The 20257-nt window shown below is 40.5% G+C and overlaps 1 non-coding gene across 1 annotated transcript; it reads left to right on the top strand.

Moving 5' to 3' along the window:
- The first annotated feature begins 1388 nt into the window (after nt 1-1388).
- Nucleotides 1389-1496, top strand: LOC130972037 (small nucleolar RNA R71). Its single transcript, XR_009083239.1, has one exon. It is a non-coding gene; the product is annotated as a small nucleolar RNA R71 (small nucleolar RNA).
- Nucleotides 1497-20257: the final 18761 nt, after the last annotated feature.

Consider the following 20257-nt stretch of genomic DNA (forward strand, 5'->3'; position numbering starts at 1 on the left):
TCCATGCACTTCCCAGTCTCTAGGACTATGAAATCAGCAGGGATGTAATGGTCTTCAACCTTTACCAAAACATCCTCTACAAGTCCATAAGCTTGTTTTCTTGAATTGTCTGCCATCTCTAGTGAGACTCTTGCAGCTTGCACCTCAAAGATCCCTAGCTTCTTCATTACAGAGAGAGGCATGAGGTTTATACTTGACCCTAGGTCACACAGAGCCTTCTTAAAGGTCATGGTGCCTATGGTACAAGGTATTGAAAACTTCCCAGGATCCTGTCTCTTTTGAGGTAATCTCTGCCTAGACAAGTCATCCAGTTCTTTGGTGAGCAAAGGGGGTTCATCCTCCCAAGTCTCATTACCAAATAACTTGTCATTTAGCTTCATGATTGCTCCAAGGTACTTGGCAGCTTGCTCTTCAATGACATCTTCATCCTCTTCAGAGGAAGAATACTCATCAGAGCTCATGAATGGCAGAAGTAAATCCAATGGAATCTCTATGGTCTCAGTGTGAGCCTCAGATTCCCATGGTTCCTCATTAGGGAACTCATTGGAGGCCAGTGGACGTCCATTGAGGTCTTCCTCAGTAGCGTTCACTGTCTCTTCCTCCTCTCCTAGTTCGGCCATGTGGATCATGTTAATGGCCTTGCATTCTCCTTTTGGATTCTCTTCTGTATTGCTTGGAAGAGTACTAAGAGGAAGTTCAGTAACTTTCTTACTCAGCTGTCCCACTTGTGCCTCCAAATTCCTAATGGAGGACCTTGTTTCAGTCATGAAACTTTGAGTAGTTTTGATTAGATCAAAGACCATGGTTGCTAAGTTAGAGTGGTTCTGCTTAGAATTCTCTGTCTGTTGCTGAGAAGATGATGGAAAAGGCTTGCCATTGCTAAACCTGTTTCTTCCACCATTATTGTTGTTGAAACCTTGTTGAGGTCTCTGTTGATCCTTCCATGAGAAATTTAGATGATTTCTCCATGAAGAATTATAGGTGTTTCCATAGGGTTCTCCCATGTAATTCACCTCTTCCATTGAAGGGTTCTCAGGATCATAAGCTTCTTCTTCAGATGAAGCGTCCTTAGTACTGCCTGGTGCAGCTTGCATTCCAGACAGACTTTGAGAAATCAAATTGACTTGCTGAGTCAATATTTTGTTCTTAGCCAATATGGCGTTCAGAGTATCAATCTCAAGAATTTCTTTCTTCTGATTCGTCCCATTGTTCACAGGATTCCTTTCAGAAGTGTAAATGAATTGGTTATTTGCAACCAATTCAATGAGTTCTTGAGCTTCTGTAGGCGTCTTCTTCAGATGAAGAGATCCTCTAGCAGAGCTGTCCAATGACATCTTGGACAGTTCAGATAGACCATCATAGAAGATACCTATGATGCTCCATTCAGAAAGCATGTTAGAAGGACACTTTCTGATCAATTGTTTGTATCTTTCCCAAGCTTCATAGAGGGATTCTCCTTCCTTCTGTCTGAAGGTTTGGACTTCCACTCTAAGCTTACTCAATTTTTGAGGTGGAAAGAACTTTGCCAAGAAGGCATTGACTAGCTTTTCCCAAGAGTTCAGGCTTTCTTTAGGTTGTTAATCCAACCATATCCTAGCTTTGTCTCTTATAGCAAAAGAGAATAGCATAAGTCTGTAGACCTCAGGGTCAACCCCATTGGTCTTGACAGTTGATGAGCGGATAATTTATACGCTTTTTGGCATTGTTTTTAGTATGTTTTTAGTATGATTTAGTTAGTTTTTAGTATATTTTTATTAGTTTTTAGTTAAAATTCACTTTTCTGGACTTTACTATGAGTTTGTGTGTTTTTCTGTGATTTCAGGTATTTTCTGGCTGAAATTGAGGGACCTGAGCAAAAATCTAATTCAGAGACGAAAAAGGACTGCAGATGCTGTTGGATTCTGACCTCCCTGCACTCAAAGTGGATTTTCTGGAGCTACAGAAGCCCAATTGGCGCGCTCTCAACGGCGTTGGAAAGTAGACATTCTGGGCTTTCCAGCAATGTATAATAGTCCATACTTTGCCCGAGATTTGATGGCCCAAACTGGCGTTGCAAATCAGCTTTAGAATTCCCAGCGTTTAACGCTGGAACTGACATAAAAATTGGAGTTAAACGCCCAAACTGGCATAAAAGCTGGCGTTTAACTCCAGGAAGAGTCTCTACACGAAAATGCTTCAATGCTCAGCCCAAGCACACACCAAGTGGGCCCGGAAGTGGATTTTTCTGTCATTTATACATTTTTGTAAACCCTAGATTACTAGTTCTCTATTAATAGGATCTTTTGACATTGTATCTGTACCTCATGACACTTTACACGTTTCTCATTGTATCTTCTACAGCATGAGTCTCTAAACCCCATGGTTGGGAGTGAGGAGCTCTGCTGTGTCTTGATGGATTAATGCAATTACTACTGTTTCTCATTCAATCATGCTTGTTCCGTTCTAAGATATCACTTGTTCTTAACCCGGATGAATGTGATGATCCGTGACACTCATCATATTCTCAACTATGAACGCGTGCCTGACAACCACCTCCGTTCTACCTTAGATTGAGTAGATATCTCTTGGATTCCTTAATCAGAATCTTCGTGGTATAAGCTAGAATTGATGGCGGCATTCAAGAGAATCCGGAAGGTCTAAACCTTGTCTGTGGTATTCTGAGTAGGATTCGATGATTGAATGACTGTGACGAGCTTCAAACTCGCGATTGTGGGGCGTTAGTGACAGACGCAAAAGAATCACTGGATTCTATTCCGACATGATCGAGAACCGACAGCTGGATAGCCGTGCCGTGACAGGGTGCGTTGAACATTTCCACTGAGAGGATGGGAGGTAGCCATTGACAACGGTGAAACCCTACATACAGCTTGCCATGGAAGGAGCCTTGCGTGTTTGAAGAAGAAGACAGTAGGAAAGCAGAGGTTCAGAAGACAGAGCATCTCCAAAACCTCAACCTATTCTCCACCACTGCAATTCAAGTACCTGTTCTATATTCTTTTGCTTTTTACAATCAATCCTGATAATCTTTGATATCCTGACTAAGAGTTACAAGGTAACCATAGCTTGCTTCAAGCCGACAATCTCCGTGGAATCGACCCTTACTCACGTAAGGTATTACTTGGACGACACAGTGCACTTACTGGTTAGTTGTGCGGGATTGCAAAGTGTGATTGCAATTTCGTGCACCAAGTTTTTGGCGCCGTTGCCGGGGATTGTTTGAGTTTGGACAACTGACGGCTTATCTTGTTGCTTAGATTAGGACCGTTTTGTTTTTGTTGGTTTAGAGTCTTTTATTTAAGTATAATTTCATATTTTAAGTTTGGTGTCAATTGCATGCTTTTGTTTTTCTTTTAATTTTCGAATTTGCATGTCCTTAGTCCCTTTTTGATCTTTAAAAATTCTAAGTTTGGTGTCTTCTTTGTGTTTTTCTTTAAAATTTCGAAAATTCATGTTTGATTTTCTGAAAAATTTTAAGTTTGGTGTCTCTTTGTTGTTTTTATCTTTCCTCTTTTCAAAAAAATATATATACATATATATCTTGATTACTATTCACATCAACTCCCTTTTCTCCAATATGGACATAAATGGGAATGAACAGTCCAAAAGGACTCTGGGGTCATATGCCAACCCCATTACAGCTGCATATAGGAGTAGCATCTGTATACCTCCCATCAAAGCAAGCAGCTTTGAGCTAAACCCTCAACTCATTATCATGGTGCAGCAAAATTGCCAATATTCCGGTCTTCCACAGGAAGAACCTACTGAGTTTCTGGCACAGTTCTTACAAATTGCTGACACAGTACGTGATAAAGAGGTGGATCAGGATGTCTACAGATTATTACTGTTTCCATTTGCTGTAAGAGATCAAGCTAAGAAGTGGTTGAATAATCAACCTACAGCAAGCATAAAGACATGGAAACAATTATCAGACAAATTCCTAAATCACTTTTACCCTCCAAAAAGGATGACACAGCTAAGGCTGGACATCCAAGGCTTTAAACAAGAGGATAATGAATCCCTTTACAATGCCTGGGAGAGGTATAGAGGTATGCTGAGAAAATACCCCTCTGAAATGTTTTCAGAGTGGGTACAGTTAGACATCTTTTACTATGGGCTTACAGAAAAAGCTCAGATGTCTCTAGACCACTCAGCTGGTGGATCTATACATATGAGGAAGACTATTGAAGAGGCTCAAGAGCTTATAGATACTGTTGCTAGAAATCAACATTTGTACTCTAGCCATGAGTCCTCTACAAAAGAAGAAGTTATGGCATTAGCCACTGATCCTAATCCTCAAGAACAGATGGTTGAGCTTACTCAACAATTACACCTGATGACAAAACAGTTAGCAGAATTTAAAGAGATGCTCCAAGAGACTAAAATTGCTAACAAGAACATGGAATCACAGTTGAATCAGGCAAAACAGCAGCTATCTAAACAGATAACAGAAGAATGCCAAGCAGTTCAACTGAGGAGTGGGAAGACACTGAATAACACTGCTCAAAGTAGCAAAAAGTCAGTAAAGGAACAATTGACAGAGGATAGCCAAACCACTATCCAAAATCCCTCTTAAGAGCCCAGAGAGGAATACTATTGGCGTTCAAACGCCAGAAAAGGAGGGAAAGCTGGCATTAAACGCCCATTCCCTGCCCAGTTCTGGCGTTCAAACGCTAGAAAAGGGGGAAAAGTTGGCGTTAAACGCCCATTTTCCACCCAATCCTGGCGTTCAAACGCAAAAGGGGAACCAGACACCTGAGAGTGCTGATAGTAACCCCTCTAAAAAGACTTCTCCAACCACCTCTGTATGGAATAAACCTGCAGCAACTAAGGTTGAAGAGTATAAAGCCAAGATGCCTTATCCACAGAAACTCTGCCAAGCGGAACAGGATAAGCAATTTGCCCGCTTTGCAGACTATCTGAGGACTCTTAAAATAAAGATTCCATTTGCAGAGGCACTTGAGCAAATACCATCTTATGCTAAGTTCATGAAAGAGATCTTAAGCCATAAGAAGGATTGGAGAGAAACTGAAAAAGTGTTTCTCACTGAAGAATGCAGTGCAGTCATTCTGAAAAGCTTACCAGAAAAGCTTCAAGATCCAGGAAGCTTTATGATACCATGCACATTAGAAGGTGCTTGCACCAAGATAGCCCTGTGTGACCTTGGAGCAAGTATCAATCTAATACCTGCATCCACTATCAGAAAGCTTGGGTTGACTGAAGAAGTCAAACCAACCCGGATATGCCTCCAACTTGCTGATGGCTCCATTAAATATCCATCAGGCATGATTGAGGACATGATTGTCAAGGTTGGGCCATTTGCCTTTCCAACTGACTTTGTAGTGCTGGAAATGGAGGAGCACAAGAGTGCAACTCTCATTCTAGGAAGACCTTTCCTAGCAACTGGACGAACTCTCATTGATGTACAAAAAGGGGAAGTAACCCTAAGAGTCAATGAGAACGAGTTCAAGTTGAATGCTGTAAAAGCTATGCAGCATCCAGACACACCAAATGACTGCATGGGCGCTGACATTATTGACTCTTTGGTATCAATATGACTGAAAGTCTAGAATCAGAGCTTGAGGACATCTTCAAGGATGCTCAGCCTGATCAGGAAGAACCAGAGAAAACAAAAGAATTTTTGAAAATTCCTCAGAAGGAGGATAAGCCTCCCAAACCTGAACTCAAACCACTACCACCATCCCTGAAGTATGCATTCCTGGGAGAGGGTGACACTTTTCCAGTGATTATAAGCTCTACTTTAAATCCACAGGAAGAGGAAGCACTGATTCAAGTGCTAAGGACACATAAGACAGCTCTTGGGTGGTCCATAAGTGATCTTAAGGGCATTAGCCCAGCAAGATGCATGCACAAGATCCTATTGGAGGATAATGCCAAACCAGTGGTCCAACCACAAAGGCGGCTAAATCCAGCCATGAAGGAGGTGGTGCAGAAGGAGGTCACCAAATTACTAGAGGCTGGGATTATTTATCCTATTTCTGATAGCCCCTGGGTGAGCCCTGTCCAAGTTGTCCCAAAGAAGGGAGGCATGACAGTAGTTCATAATGAAAAAAATGAACTGGTTCCTACAAGAACAGTCACAGGGTGGCGCATGTGTATTGACTACAGAAGGCTCAATACAGCCACCAGAAAGGATCATTTTCCTTTGCCATTCATAGACCAAATGCTAGAAAGACTAGCTGGGCATGATTATTATTGCTTTTTGGATGGCTATTCAGGCTACAACCAAATTGCAGTAGATCCTCAGGACCAAGAGAAAACAGCATTCACTTGCCCTTCTGGCGTGTTTGCCTACAGGAGGATGCCTTTTGGTCTGTGTAATGCTCCTGCCACCTTTCAGAGATGCATGCTATCCATCTTCTCTGATATGGTAGAGAAATTCCTGGAAGTCTTCATGGATGACTTCTCAGTATATGGAGATTCATTCAGCTCCTGTCTTAACCACCTAGCACTTGTCCTGAAAAGGTGCCAAGAGACTAACCTGGTTCTAAACTGGGAGAAATGTCACTTTATGGTGACTGAAGGAATTGTCCTTGGGCACAAAATTTCAAGCAGGGGAATAGAGGTGGATAAGGCAAAGGTAGAAGTAATTGAAAAATTACCACCACCTGCCAATGTTAAGGCAATCAGAAGCTTTCTGGGGCATGCAGGATTCTACAGAAGGTTTATAAAGGATTTTTCGAAAATTGCAAAACCTCTGAGCAATCTGCTAGCTGCTGACACACCATTTGTGTTTGACACACAGTGTCTGCAGGCATTTGAGACCTTGAAAGCTAAGCTGGTCACAGCACCAGTCATCTCTGCACCAGACTGGACATTACCATTCGAATTAATGTGTGATGCCAGTGACCATGCCATTGGTGCAGTGTTGGGACAGAGGCATAACAAGCTTCTGCACGTCATTTATTATGCTAGCCGTGTTCTAAATGACGCACAGAAGAACTACACAACCACAGAAAAAGAGTTACTTGCAGTGGTCTATGCCATTGACAAATTTAGATCCTATTTAGTAGGATCAAAGGTGATTGTGTACACTGACCATGCTGCTCTTAAGTACTTACTCACAAAGCAGGATTCAAAACCCAGGCTCATAAGGTGGGTATTGCTTCTGCAAGAGTTTGATATAGAGATAAGAGACAGAAAAGGGATAGAGAACCAAGTAGCTGATCATCTGTCCCGACTAGAACCAGTAGCTGGGGCGTCCCTCCCTTCTACTGAGATCTCTGAGACCTTCCCAGATGAGCAATTCTTTACCATTCAGGAAGCTCCATGGTTTGTAGATATTGCAAATTATAAAGCTGTGAGGTTCATACCCCAAGAGTACAGCAGAGTGCAAAGAAAGAAATTGATTTCTGATGCCAAGTACTACCTATGGGATGAGCCTTATCTCTTTAAGAGATGTGCAGATGGAATAATCCGCAGATGTGTACCCAGAGAGGAAGCACAAAGAATCCTGTGGCATTGCCATGGATCACAATATGGAGGACACTTTGGAGGTGAGCGAACAGCAACCAAGGTCCTCCAATGCGGATTCTACTGGCATACTCTCTATAGAGATGCCCGAGAGTTTGTGCGTAACTGTGACAATTGCCAAAGAGCTGGTAACTTGCCTCATGGTTACGCCATGCCTCAGCAAGGGATCTTAGAGATTGAATTGTTTGATGTATGGGGAATTGACTTCATGGGCCCCTTCCCACCATCATACTTAAACACTTATATTCTAGTGGCAGTAGACTATGTATCTAAATGGGTGGAAGCAATTGCCACACCCAATAATGATACTAAGACCGTGCTGAAATTCCTCCAGAAACACATCTTTAGCAGGTTTGGTGTTCCCAGAGTACTGATCAGTGATGGGGGCACTCATTTCTGCAATAAACAACTGTACTCTGCTATGGTTAGATATGGAATTAGCCACAAAGTAGCAACTCCGTATCACCCACAGACAAATGGGCAAGCTGAGGTCTCCAACAGAGAGCTCAAAAGAATCTTGGAATGGACTGTTATTGCCCATAGAAAGGATTGGGCAAAGAGCTTGGATGATGCTCTGTGGGCATACAGAACAGCATACAAGACTCCTATAGGAACCTCTCCATACCAACTGGTGTATGGAAAGGCCTGTCATCTGCCCGTGGAACTGGAACATAAAGCCTACTGGGCAACCAGATTCCTAAACATGGATGCTAAGTTAACTGGTGAAAAAAGATTGCTCCAGCTAAATGAGATAGAGGAATTCAGACTCAATACCTTTGAAAATGCAAAAAATCTATAAGGAAAAGGCAAAGAAATGGCATGACAAGAAATTGTCATCCAGAGTCTTTGAGCCAGGACAAAAGGTCCTGCTCTTCAACTCTAGGCTCAGATTATTTCCAGGAAAGCTTAAGTCCCGCTGGAGGGGTCCATATGTGATTACAGGAGTATCACCATATGGATATGTTGAGCTTCAGGATAATGATTCTGACAAGAAGTTTATTGTCAATGGACAGAGGATCAAGCATTATCTTGAAAGCAATTTTGAGGAAGAATGCTCAAAACTGAGACTTGAGTGATTTTCAATGAAGGTCCAGCTAAAGACGGTAAAGAAGCGCTTACTGGGAGGCAACCCAGTGATTAGAAGGGCATCAGTTCTGTCTAATCAAGGTTTGATACATATTCCTAAAAGGCAATTATTAAAATTGAAGGAATTCACAGAGTTACGGAAGGATTCAGTGCAAAAAGCAGAGAAAAATAGCTTACTGGCAAAAAAACGACAGTAAGGGGCATTCTGGGCGTTAAACGCCAGAATGGGCACCATTCTGGGTGTTTAACGCCAGGTGTGTAGCATCCTGGGCGTTTAGCAAAACGCCCAGTGATAAAGGGATTTCTGGCGTTTAACGCCAGCCAGGATACCTGGCTGGGCGTTAAATGCCAGAATGGATACCATTTTGGGCGTTTAACGCCAGAAAGGCAGGGGGAGGAGATTTTGTTTCCCACTTTAATTTTTTTCAAAATTTCTTGTTTTGATCCATATCTTTCTCCATAAACACATTACAAATTTTCATTATTCACCCCCCAATCTCAAAAATTAGAATCTTCTTCAAATCTATTTCAAATTCTTTCCTAGACTCTTTCAAAAAACTCAATTATCTCCTCAAATTTTTTCCATATCTTCTCAAATCTCCTTCAAATTTTCGAATATCTCTCCTCCTCTCCTATTTAAACACATTCGGCCACCCTCCTTCCCCACACCATTCGAATTTGCTCTCCTTCTCTCTCCCCTCTTTGCCTTCTTTTGCTTGAGGACAAGCAAACCTCTAAGTTTGGTGTGCTTTCCGTGATCACTAGGCCAAGATTTATCAAGATCATGGCTCCTAGAGGAAAACAAACCAATTGCAAGAGGTTAGCTAGACTTTATTGGGCGTTCCATATTACCCACTAGCAACCGTTCTGAGGTTACCATCAAGAGAGCAGTGATGATTCATTGCATTATGCTTGGAAAAGAAGTGGAGGTTCATCATCTGATTGCTTGTGAGATCTATACAATTGCAAACAAGAATTCCACTGAAGCCAAACTGGCGTACCCAAGCTTGATCTCTTTGCTCTGTAAAGAGGCTGGGGTCAAGATGGGAGTAGATGAATTCATACCCATTGAACATCCAATCACCAAGAAGTCAATGGAAGGACAAATGCAAGACAACTCTATCAAAAAGAAGGTGCAGGAGTTCCTCCCTGAATTTCCTGAAATTGACTACTGGACCAGCCTAGAAGCATCTATCACCAAGTTACAAGAAACTATGGAGCAACTTAAGGAAGAACAGCAGAATCAGAACTGCATGCTCTGCAAATTGCTGAAGGAACAAGAGAAGCAGGGGCGTGAACTTCAAGAGATGAAACGCCAAAAGCTCTCCCCTCAAGTTGAGGGAGCATCCACTTCTCAAAATCAAGGTTGTTGAGTCCTAATTCTGTGATAACCTCTATCATTAGGAGCCTATTTAAATTTTTTGTTTTATATTACTATTAGTTTTATCTTATATCTATTTCTGAGTTTTGTTCTTAATTCATGATTAATAAAATTTAAAATTCATGTCTTAAAGCTATGAATGTCCTATGAATCCATCACCTCTCTTAAATGAAAAATGCTTTAATCACAAAAGAACAAGAAGTATAGGATTTCAAATTTATCTGTGAAACTAGTTGAATTAGTTTGATGTGGTGACAATACTTTTTGTTTTCTGAATGAATGCTTGAACAGTGCATATGTCTTTTGAATTTGTTGTTTTAAGAATGTTAAAATTGTTGGCTCTTGAAAGAATGATGGAAAAAGAGAACTGTTATTGAGGATCTGAAAAATCATCAATTGATTCTTGAAGCAAGAAAAAGCAGTGATTCAAAAAAAAACGAAAAAATAGAAGAGAAAAAGAAAAAGCAAGCAGAAAAAGCCAATAGCCCTTTAAACCAAAAGGCAAGGGTAGAAATAAAGTTGTGATCCAAGGCAAAAGAGTGTGCTTAAGAACCCTGGACACCTCTAATTGGGGACTCTAGCAAAGCTGAGTCACAATCTGAAAAGGTTCACCCAAGTATGTGTCTGTGGCATGTATGTATCCGGTGGTAATACTGGAAGACAGAGTGCTTTGGGCCACGGCCAAGACTCATAAAATAGCTGTGTTCAAGAATCATCATACCTAACTAGGAGAATCAATAACACTATCTGAATTCTGAGTTCCTATAGATGCCAATCATTCTGAACTTCAAGGGATAAAGCGAGATGCCAAAACTGTTCGGAAGCAAAAAGCTACTAGTCCCGCTCATCTAATTGGAGCTATGTTTTTTTGATATTTTGGAGTCTATAGTATATTCTCTTCTTTTTATTCTATTTTGATTTTCAGTTGCTTGGGGACAAGCAACAATTTAAGTTTGGTGTTGTGATGAGCGGATAATTTATACGCTTTTTGGCATTGTTTTTAGTATGTTTTTAGTATGATTTAGTTAGTTTTTAGTATATTTTTATTAGTTTTTAGTTAAAATTCACTTTTCTGGACTTTACTATGAGTTTGTGTGTTTTTCTATGATTTCAGGTATTTTCTGGCTGAAATTGAGGGACCTGAGCAAAAATCTGATTCAGAGACGGAAAAGGACTGCAGATGCTGTTGGATTCTGACCTCCCTGCACTCGAAGTGGATTTTCTGGAGCTACAGACACCCAATTGGCGCGCTCTCAACGGCGTTGGAAAGTAGACATCCTGGGCTTTCCAGCAATATATAATAGTCCATACTTTGCCCGAGATTTGATGGCCCAAACTGGCGTTGCAAATCAGCTTCAGAATTCCCAGCGTTTAACGCTGGAACTGACATAAAAATTGGAGTTAAACGCCCAAACTGGCATAAAAGCTGGCGTTTAACTCCAGGAAGAGTCTCTACACGAAAATGCTTCAATGCTCAGCCCAAGCACACACCAAGTGGGCCCGGAAGTGGATTTTTCTGTCATTTATACATTTTTGTAAACCCTAGATTACTAGTTCTCTATTAATAGGATCTTTTGACATTGTATCTGTACCTCATGACACTTTACACGTTTCTCATTGTATCTTCTACAGCATGAGTCTCTAAACCCCATGGTTGGGAGTGAGGAGCTCTGCTGTGTCTTGATGGATTAATGCAATTACTACTGTTTCTCATTCAATCATGCTTGTTCCGTTCTAAGATATCACTTGTTCTTAACTCGGATGAATGTGATGATCCGTGACACTCATCATATCCTCAACTATGAACGCGTGCCTGACAACCACCTCCGTTCTACCATAGATTGAGTAGATATCTCTTGGATTCCTTAATCAAAATCTTCGTGGTATAAGCTAGAATTAATGGCGGCATTCAAGAGAATCCGGAAGGTCTAAACCTTGTCTGTGGTATTCTGAGTAGGATTCGATGATTGAATGACTGTGACGAGCTTCAAACTCGCGATTGTGGGGCGTTAGTGACAGAAGCAAAAGAATCACTGGATTCTATTCCGACATGATCGAGAACCGACAGCTGGATAGCCGTGCCGTGACAGGGTGCGTTGAACATTTCCACTGAGAGGATGGGAGGTAGCCATTGACAACAGTGAAACCCTACATATAGCTTGCCATGGAAGGAGCCTTGCGTGTTTGAAGAAGAAGACAGTAGGAAAGCAGAGGTTCAGAAGATAGAGCATCTCCAAAACCTCAACCTATTCTCCATCACTGCAATTCAAGTACCTGTTCTATGTTCTTTTGCTTTTTATAATCAATCCTGATAATCTTTGATATCCTGACTAAGAGTTACAAGGTAACCATAGCTTGCTTCAAGCCGACAATCTCCGTGGGATCGACCCTTACTCACGTAAGGTATTACTTGGATGACCCAGTGCACTTGCTGGTTAGTTGTGCGGTATTGCAAAGTGTGATTGCAATTTCGTGCACCAACAGTGTCACAGATTTGCAAGAATTCAACTAAAAACTGATGAGGATCTTCCAATGAAAGTCCATGGAACTTGCAGTTCTGTTGCATTAGAGAAACTAATTGAGGCTTAAGCTCAAAGTTGTTTGCTCCAATGGCAGGGATAGAGATGCTTCTCCCATAGAAGTCGGAAGTAGGTGCAGTAAAGTCACCCAGCACCTTCCTTGCATTGTTGGCATTGTTGTTGTTTTCGGCTGCCATGTCTTCTTCTTTGAAGATTTCTGTTAGATCCTCTATAGAGAGTTGTGCCTTAGATTCTCTTAGCTTTCGCTTCAAGGTCCTTTCAGGTTCAGGGTCAGCCTCAACAAGAATGCTTTTGTCTTTGCTCCTGCTCATATGAAAGAGAAGAGAACAAAAAAATATGGAATCCTCTATGTCACAGTATAGAGATTCGTTGAGGTGTCAGAGGAAAAGAAAAATAGAAGGAAGAGGTAGAAGAATTCGAACTTATCAAGTATGATGGAGTTCGAATTGTGCATTGAGGAGGAGTGTTAGTCCATAAATAGAAGGATGTGAGAAGAGGGGAAGAAATTTTCGAAAATTCAAGTGAATTAAAAAAAAATTTGAAAAATAGTATTTGATTTTCGAAAAATAAGATTGGGAAAGAAATAAAGTGATTTTTGAAAAAGATTTTGAAATTAAAATTGAAAACTATTTTGAAAAAGATGTGATTAAAAAAAATATGATCGAAAAGATATAGTTTTAAAAAGATATGATTGAGAAGATATGATTTGAAAAATAATTTAAAAAGATTTGATTTTAAAAATCAACGACTTGACTAACAAGAAAAGATATGATTCAGACATTAAACCTTTCTCAACAGAAAAGGCAACATATCTAAAATGTTGAATCAAATCATTTAATTGTTAGTAAGTATTTTTGAAAAAGAAAGAAATTGATTTTGAAAACATATGATTGAAAAGATATGATTTGAAAAAGATTTGATTTTGAAAAATTTTGAAAACTTGAAAAAAATTTGAATTAAAAACAAAATCTTCTCTCTTGTGCCATCCTGGCGTTCAACGCCCAGAATGGTGCACATTCTGGCATTTAACACCCAAAGCTCTACCCTTTTGGGCGTTAAACGCCCAGCCAGGCACCCTGGCTGGCGTTTAAACGCCAGTTTGCCTTCTTCACTGGGCGTTTTGAACGCCCAGCTTTTTCTGTGTAATTCCTCTGCTGTATGTTCTGAATCTTCAATTCTCTGTATTATTGACTTGAAAAGACACAAAAAATTTTTGGATTTTTAATAATGAGGAATAATCACAATGCAACTAAAATCAAATAACAATACATGCAAGACACCAAACTTAGCAGTTTGTATACTACTGACACTAACAAAATGAGAATGCATATGAGAAACAACCAAACACTCAAGTCAAGAGAATTTAAAGATTAGAGCAAGGAAATCATCAAGAACAACTTGAAGATCAATGAAGACACATGCATGAATTCGAAAAAATGCAGGAAGAAAAGAAACATGCAATTGACAACAAACTTAAAATGAGACACTAGACTCAACAAGAAACATAAAATATTTTTGTGGTTTTTATGATTTTGAAATTTTTTTTTGTGCTTTTTCGAAAATTAAGTGGAAAAGAAAATAAAGGTATCAAAATTCTTACTGAGAATTCCAAGAATCATGCAATGTTAGTCTAAAGCTTCAGTCTAAAGAAATTAGACATGGCTAGCCAAGCTTCAGCAGGACATTGCATTCAAGAGCTAAATTGATGAGGATCAATCAGCTTGGGTGATGATAAGAACATCACCTTGAAACACTAGAATTCATTCTTAAGAACTCTGAAGAAAAATACCTAATCTAAGCAACAAGATGAACCGTCAGTTGTCCAAACTCAAACAATCCCCGGCAACGGCGCCAAAAACTTGGTGCACGAAATTGTGATCATCAATGGCGCCATCAACATGGTATGCTCAATTAAAATCTCAACTCTTTATCACAACTTCGCACAACTAACCAGCAAGTGCACTGGGTCGTCCAAGTAATAAACCTTACGCGAGTAAGGGTCGATCCCACGGAGATTGTTGGTATGAAGAAAGCTATGGTCATCTTGTAAATCTCAGTCAGGCAGATTCAAATGGTTATGGGTGATTTATGAATAAAGCATAAAATAAAGATAGAGATACTTATGTAATTCATTGGTGAGAATTTCAGATAAGCGTATGGAGATGCTTTGTCCCTTCCGTCTCTCTGCTTTCCTACTGTCTTCATCCAATCCTTCTTACTCCTTTCCATGGCAAGCTGTATGTTGGGCATCACCGTTGTCAGTGGCTACAGTCCCATCCTCTCAATGAAAATGTTCAACGTGCTCTGTCACAGCACGGCTAATCATCTGTTGGTTCTCAATCAGGTTGGAATAAAATCCATTGATTCTTTTGCGTCTGTCACTAATGCCCAGCCTTCAGGAGTTTGAAGCTCGTCACAGTCATTCAATCATTGAATCCTACTCAGAATACCACAGACAAGGTTTAGACCTTCCGGATTCTCTTGAATGCGACCATCAATTCTAGCTTATACCACGAAGATTCCGATTAAGGAATCCAAGAGATAAACATTCAAGCCTTGTTTGCTTGTAGAACGGAAGTGGTTGTCAGGCACGCATTCATAAGTGAGAATGATGATGAGCGTCACATAATCATCACATTCATCATGTTCTTGGGTGTAAATGAATATCTTAGAACAAAAATAGGATGAATTGAATAGAAGAACAATAGTAATTGCATTAATACTCGAGGTACAGCAGAGCTCCACACCTTAATCTATGGTGTGTAGAAACTCCACCGTTGAAAATACATAAGAACAAGGTCTAGGCATGGCCGAATGGCTAGCCCCCATGATCTAAGAACTAGACGTCCCAAGATGATCAAAAGATCTAAAGTGATCAAAAGATGAAAATACAATAGCAAAAGGTCCTATTTGTAGAGAACTAGTAGCCTAGGGTTTACAAAGATGAGTAAATGACATAAAAATCCACTTCCGGGCCCACTTGGTGTGTGCTTCGGCTGAGCATTGAAGCTTTCATGTGTAGAGACTTTTCTTGAAGTTAAATGCCAGCTTTTGTGCCAGTTTGGGCGTTTAACTCCCATTCTTGTGCCAGTTCCGGCGTTAAACGCCGGGCAGTTTTGAGCTGATTTGGAACGCCAGTTTGGGCCATCAAATCTCGGGCAAAGTATGAACTATTATACATTGCTGGAAAGCCCAGGATGTATACTTTCCAACGCAATTAAGAGCGCGCCAATTGGGCTTCTGTAGCTCCAGAAAATCGACTTTGAGTGCAGGGAGGTCAGAATCCAACAGCATCTGCAGTCCTTTTCAGCCTCTGAATCAGATTTTGGCTCAAGTCCCTTAATTTCAGCCAGAAAATACCTGAAATCACAGAAAAACACACAAACTCATAGTAAAGTCCAGAAAAGTGAATTTTAACTAAAAACTAATAAAAATATAATAAAAACTAACTAAAATATACTAAAAACATACTAAAAATAATGCCAAAAAGCGTATAAATTATCCGCTCATCACGCAGCAGCGCACATTCTTCTTCTCCCCCTTTCACCATCTCCGCCACCTCTTTCCATCTCTCATCCCACCTTCTCCACTTACTCAGCCTCTGCTCCGCAGTCACCACCACCCAACCCCTCTTCGCTTTCTCTTTCTCTCACTTCCTCACTCCGCCCCTGTCTCTCACTCCCGCGTCTCTCCCGAGCACCACCGCCGTCGCTCTGCCATAACCGCCACCATCCACGGCGGCGCAGCTCTCTGATTCTGTTGTTCCCATTCCAACCCTAATTTCCTTTTCCATTTTTAGTTCTTCTCTGCTTCCAGGTTCCTGCTCCAACTTTGCTTTTTATTAATTTTTTTCGTTTCTGTTAGCTACTATTAGTTTTCTGTTAGTTAGTTAGAATTGAAACTTTGTATGTTAGGATAGATAGAAATAATTGCGGTTAGGTAGCTAGGGCTGGATAGAGGATTCTAGGCCTGATACGTGCTCCGTTTGTGTTCATTCTCTGTTTGATTACTTGTCTGATGAATGCTGATTTTGATTAGCTCTATATTCAATTTTTACTACCTGGATGCTATGTCATGGCTGTTGTGATTAATTGATGTTGTAATCATACTATTTGTGCTATGTTGCTATCTGGGAACGTTCAAATTTCTGCCGAAATGCTGCCCGAATTTCCGAAAACCCCTGTTTAGCAACTTGTTATCTAAGAATTGAACTTGGTACGTTTCAAAGTTAGTTTTACAAGATACAACGAGTTCAATTTTGAGGTAACTCTGGGCTGGTCTTTTCCGTGATTCACATGTTCCCAATGATATGATTTGAACCCTTCCATGTCATTATCCTTCAAGTTGATCAAATATCTTCGCATTATGCTTCATTCATCATTTGACATCAACTTGCTTATTTTCTGGAAAATGGTTCATTCTTCCGTAATAATTGGTACATTCTACTTGTGTAACTCTTTTTTTCATTCCACCTAATTTTTTTTACTCATTTTAGTTACACAAAGTGCATTTCAATATCTTCAATACCAACTATTGCAACTTAGTGACCATGACATTAATGATTTCCTTTCAATTCATTGCACCCTGTTGCAATTTCATTTTCATCATCAATAATTACACCTCATTGTATGCATTTTGTGAATCCTTTTGTTAGGCAAGCTTTCTTTCATCATAACACTAACTATCAATCTCACCTCTTACTCACTAACTTGTTTAACCTACTCACTTCATTTCTCTTTACTCGACTCATTAACCATTCTTTTGAGTTATGATGATGAATATGCCTATTCTTTAAGAATTGTATACATTGTTGGATGTATTGATTTCTTGGTTTATGTTTCCACTTATGCTTATTTGCACACCAAGTTTTCAATGCACATCATAATTGCTTGTCATTCATCTTACATCTTGAAGTTGCTTTTAATTGCTATATGCTACATGTTTAATTGCTATCATATTTGTCTTTTTCAGGATGTCGGATAAAGGAAAAGCTATAGCCACCACCTCCAAGAAAAGAAAGCATTCTACACCCTCTATTCCCTCCATTTACAAGAATTATGCTAAGAATCCATTGAATGACGAAGAAAAGGAAAATCAGTTGCTACCCTCTACCGATCCAACCAAGTTTCCCAATCTTTACTGTGAGCTTCGCCTTTCCAAGTATCGGACAACGAAACTAAATACTGAGAAGAAGCTTGTCCTTCCCAATGATGTGAGACGAACAATTACTAGTCGGATCTTAGAGTTGGGTATGGACTTTGTTGATAGAGATTTGGGAGATATCAACATTTCTAAGGTTAAGGAATTTTATTGCAACTTCTTCCGTCCTACTCTGGATTCAGTTCAGTTGAGGGGTAGAGAGGTTATGATTACTGAGTCAGCCATAGAGGAGGCATTGCAGTGTCGACATCTTACTGATGGCACCTGCGCTCATCAGCAGGCTGAGATAGCTATTCACAGCATGCCTTTGACTATGAGGTGCTTAGGCACGTGATTGGTTTACCAGATGCCACTTGGGTCATGGATGCGAACAACACTAAGCCTAAAGGGATGCTCTTTGCTCATCTGACTAGAGAGGCCAAGACTTGGCAGATGATATTTGCCCACTATGTCTTACCCACCACTCATTTTTCTGAGATCCCTATGGAGATGCTACTTTTGATTGGTTGCATTATGGAGGGAAAGGAGGTTTATTTTCCTCGATTGATCCGGCAGTGTATGTGGCGAGCACATATTTGTGGCCTACTTCCGTTTCCCACCTTGGTTACCAGTATGGCCGCCTTAGCTGAGGTCCCCTGGTTGGATGATGATGTGACACCACCACCCCCAGATGACGATGACAAGGAGGTTACTATTCCTTGGGGTGGTTGGGTGCACGAGAAGCCCCCGGCTAGACGCCGATCTAGGGCTAGAGCAGTGGTAGGGACAGTTGGACCTTCAGCAGCCCCGTCCTCTTCTACAGCAGCAGCTCCATCTTCTTCGACAGCCCTTCTTCAGCACCTGAGCCGACTTACCTACTGGTTCAGTGTTTGTTTCGGTTTTTGGAGCGCGAAAAGCGCCATATCAGGCGCCGACTGGATCGGATGGATCAGGCACTCATCTCCCTGGGCGCCGAGTTACCTCCGCTTCCAGACTCTCTGGCCTCCGATGAGCAGGATCATCAGGAGGAGGATGTTGATGAGCCGACTCAGCAGGATGCACCTCCAGCTGCACCTGACGCCACAGAGACTCCACAGCCCCATGAGGAGCCGGTCCCACAGCCTCAGACAGAGTCCACACCTACCGTTGTACCTTCCCCTGATCCTCCGGTTTAGCATGGAGGACGATGCTCGATCTTAAGTGTGGGGAGGTCACCGGTAGCATCATTAGAGGACCGGTGAACATTTTGGCCATTTTCCTAGTTATCTTACTTTGCATACCTTTTGTATATATTTGATGCATTTTGAGTTTATTTTAGATACTCTTACTATTTTGGTTCGTTTTGGATACCTTTACTACGTATTTTGGATTTTTAGATGTTTTGGATGCTCTTGGATATTTTAGATACTTTAGATGCTAGACTCCATACTTTTAGTTGGATTTTTCTTTATACATTTTTGCATATCTTCTTTTGTATATCTTTCTTTTTAGTTTGTGGTTGTGATTAGAAACCATGTTTGGAATTGTTAAAACTTAGTCACCCTTTTTGCATAAGAAATTGTTTTAAGTGAAAAAAGGAAAGGGTAAACTAAGGAAAATTTTTGAATTTTTCAATCACAACAATGCTTAGTCAAATATTGAGATTTTCCAAGAAACTTAATTATAGGGCACCAACCCAATTGATTGAAGAAAATTTTTGATGAAACTTGCTTGAATTCTTACTTTTTGAAGCATGTATTGAACTAAGAACACAAGCTTGTGAGACTTGAGCCTGTTGATGTGGTTACAGTTTATAACCACTTATTTTCCAATCTTGTGTGCAATTGTTCTCTATCTATGATTGTGATCCTTGATTTGCTTGGTTCTATATGTCCATTTATTTCTTGTATTCATGCATTTGTATGATTGAGGCCATTATTTCATTAGCCCACTTACCCAAATAGCCTACCTTTTACTCTCCATTGTTAACCAATTTTGAGCCTATGCTTAACTAACTTGTTCTCATTTTAGCACATTACAAGCCCAAGGCGGAAAACCAATGAAAGTCCCTTGCTTGGATCTTTGATTAGCCTAGGCTAGTGAGAGTGTTTATTGATGAGCGGATAATTTATACGCTTTTTGGCATTGTTTTTAGGTAGTTTTTAGTAAGTTCAAGCTACTTTTAGGGATGTTTTCATTAGTTTTTATGTTAAATTCACATTTCTGGACTTTACTATGAGAGTGTGTGTTTTTCTGTGATTTCAGGTAATTTTTGGCTGAAATTGAGGGACTTGAGCAAAACTCTGAAAAAGGCTGACAAAAGGATTGCTGATGCTGTTGGAATCTGACCTCCCTGCACTCAAAATGGATTTTCTGAAGCTACAGAACTCCAAATGGCGCGCTCTCAACGGCGTTGGAAAGTAGACATCCAGAGATTTCCATCAATATATAATAGTCCATACTTTATTCGGAAATTGATGACGTAACTTGGCGTTGAACGCCAAGTACATGCTGCTGTCTGGAGTTAAACGCCAGAAACACGTCATGATCTGGAGTTGAATGCCCAAAACACGTTATAACTTGGCGTTCAACTCCAAGAGAAGCCTCAGCTCGTGGATAGACCAAGCTCAGCCCAAACATA

Source organism: Arachis stenosperma, chromosome 3, assembly GCF_014773155.1.
Source record: "Arachis stenosperma cultivar V10309 chromosome 3, arast.V10309.gnm1.PFL2, whole genome shotgun sequence".
Lineage (NCBI taxonomy): Eukaryota > Viridiplantae > Streptophyta > Magnoliopsida > Fabales > Fabaceae > Arachis > Arachis stenosperma.